At 28.9% G+C, this 2,532-nt stretch overlaps 1 long non-coding RNA gene across 1 annotated transcript; it reads right to left on the bottom strand.

Annotated features, from left to right (window-relative positions):
- Nucleotides 1-1,318: 1,318 nt before the first annotated feature.
- Nucleotides 1,319-1,903, bottom strand: LOC136796565 (uncharacterized). The gene is made up of 3 exons (XR_010844297.1): nt 1,748-1,903; nt 1,572-1,661; nt 1,319-1,497 (listed from the first exon to the last, which is right to left on the bottom strand). It is a non-coding gene; the product is annotated as an uncharacterized lncRNA (long non-coding RNA).
- Between the last annotated feature and the right edge of the window lie 629 nt (nt 1,904-2,532).

The following is a 2,532-nucleotide window of genomic DNA, read 5'->3' as shown; positions in this document are numbered from 1 at the left end:
GGAGGAGTGGAGAGGAGGTGGCCAGCAAGCCCATTAGGCTTTATTTCAATTTCAAATACGTCGCGTATACAGGAAGTAGTGATAAAGATATGACGAAAAATGAAAAATGATAAGAGAAGAATACAAAAATAATAAATAATAATAAAATAAGTAAAATTAGAATGACACATATCGTTACTAATAATACGAGATTATACTGAAGAAAATAAAACAATATAGGATATAATAACAATGATTGTAAAGGAAGTAACAAATAATAAGTAAAAGTAAATAAAGAGTAGTATAAAAAAAAAAATTAAAAAAAAAATTAAACAATGATAACTGTAGTATTTATATATCGTGAAAATAATCATTTATCTACACTGATAATAGTAATAGTAAAGATAACAGGAGCAACATGAATAACATAAAGTGAAATAAGGTAATTTAAAAATCGGAAGTGAAAGTATACAAAATAAAATAAAAATATATATAAAAGTACAAGGTGAGATGTAGAAAGAAGTAAATAAAAAGATTAAAAATAAGTAATAAAGTATAGAAATAAGTTAAAAAATGTGATGGAATGTTAACCATATAGATGATGATAATGATAAGTTAAATAAGTTACTAGAAACATGTGAAATAAAAGTTTACAAAAAACAAAACAAAGTAAATGTGAAAGTTAATAAAACATAGATTGATAAATATAAGTGAATGCAGCAATAGATAATATAAGTGATAGAGAGATAACAAACAGGTGAAAACAAAAGTATTTATTATCATCACCAAAATTTTTCTATCATACTTTTGTTTTCACCTGTTTTTTATCTCTTCATCACTTATATTATCTATTGCTGCATTCAGTATACAAAAAGAATTAATAAGAACAAATGTTTTGTTAATTCTGAAATATTTGTATCTTGTTTTTAATTCAGCCCTCACGAAGCCCGGCAAAATGGGACAAAACGTTCATTAACAATAAATAGTTTTCTTGTACTATTTTGAAACCTTTATTGACCCCCACCCGGACTATCTTCTTACAATCTACTTCATAAGGTCAACTATCTTCTTCCAAAACTATTCATCTTATTTATTACTGTAAGACAAGAACTAATGAAAGGTCTTTGTACCCAGAGTACTGGGTAAGGAAGCACTGTTTCCAGACCAATGGTGATGCAAGAATGTGATTTGCTCAAGAATCAGATTTTTCCTCCAACCATGGGTAACCACTACAGACTGGGTGTACCCCAAGAAGGCTCCTGCCTCAACATTTCAACTGAATAAATGTTGGCTACCACAACTGATTTAATAAAAATGATAATTATATGATAAGATAGTAATAGAAGTAGTTTTTGCATTACCATTGCCTTCGAGGCCTTCGAACACGAATGTATTCATCATGTTGAAAGGTGATGTTCCATTGTACTGTAGTCCTTTAACGAGGAATTCACCAAATAATTTAGCTGCTGAAAACAACTTATCAGCACTCAACTCTAGGCAAGAAAGGATTTCTCGGACCTAATTGATATAAACAATAATTCAATAATTAATCGAGTAAATGAGCAAAGACAAATAATAATAATTTAAATTACCTTATTTTCCTTTTCAGAGTCGGAAAGTTTGAGTTGAATAAGTTTATGGCATTTGATGGAAGTCTCAATATCAATTGGTTCAGGCATTTTCTAAAACAAGACCGTTAATACAAACTTTTGTTGAAAAATATGAAATTTAAATTGCAATTAATCTTAAATGTGTAGTAAAAACAAACCGAATTAATGATCTTTAATTGGCAAAGAAAATTAATAATGGAAACCAAATTTGAAAAACTACGAAATTAAAAATTTGAAAAAAAAGTTGTTAAATCGTATTTTCAAAATATTAACAGTAAAATTTTGCACAAGCGATTTGGAATCAGTCCACAGCAGGCAGTCACTACAATTATGAGGTATGTAAAAAAAGAGCAACTCAGAGTAAATGTTGACTATTATGAGGTATGTATAAAAAGAGCACCTCAGAGTAAATGTTGACTATTATGATAAAACAGTCAAATGAAATGCAAAGATGACATTTCATCTAAAAATATACAACTATGATGTAAACTATGATTTAACAGAGGAAAATATGAGCTAACTTGTATAACGGTTAGAGATAACACATATTTGTTAAGCAATGAAAACAACGTGGATTTGTGTTCAAATGTTTGAATCAGCAAATAAGGCTAATAAAACCCTAATTAAACTGTTGAAAAAACTCTCTTACGCCAAACTGTCCAATAAAAAATTAATTTAAGGAAATATTTAACGTGATAGATAATTCTGTGCAAGTTAGCTACCAATGAACAGATAGTTTATAAAGCTACCAACTGTCAAGCAAATAATTGTATCTGGTAGTACGGCAGCAAATAGTAGTAACTGATAGTACGACAGCAATTAGTAGTATCTGATAGTACGACAGCAATTAGTAGTACCTGATAGTACGAAAGAAAATAGTAGTACCTGATATTATGACAACAAACAGTAGTACCTGATAGTACGAAAGAAAATAGTAGTACCT

The sequence above is a fragment of the Halyomorpha halys genome, unplaced genomic scaffold (genome assembly GCF_000696795.3).
Source record: "Halyomorpha halys isolate HHAL.00 unplaced genomic scaffold, Hhal_1.1 Scaffold10898.1, whole genome shotgun sequence".
NCBI lineage: Eukaryota > Metazoa > Arthropoda > Insecta > Hemiptera > Pentatomidae > Halyomorpha > Halyomorpha halys.
The sequence above is the reverse complement of the archived record's forward strand: the minus strand, read 5'-3'. Positions and strand labels throughout refer to the sequence as shown.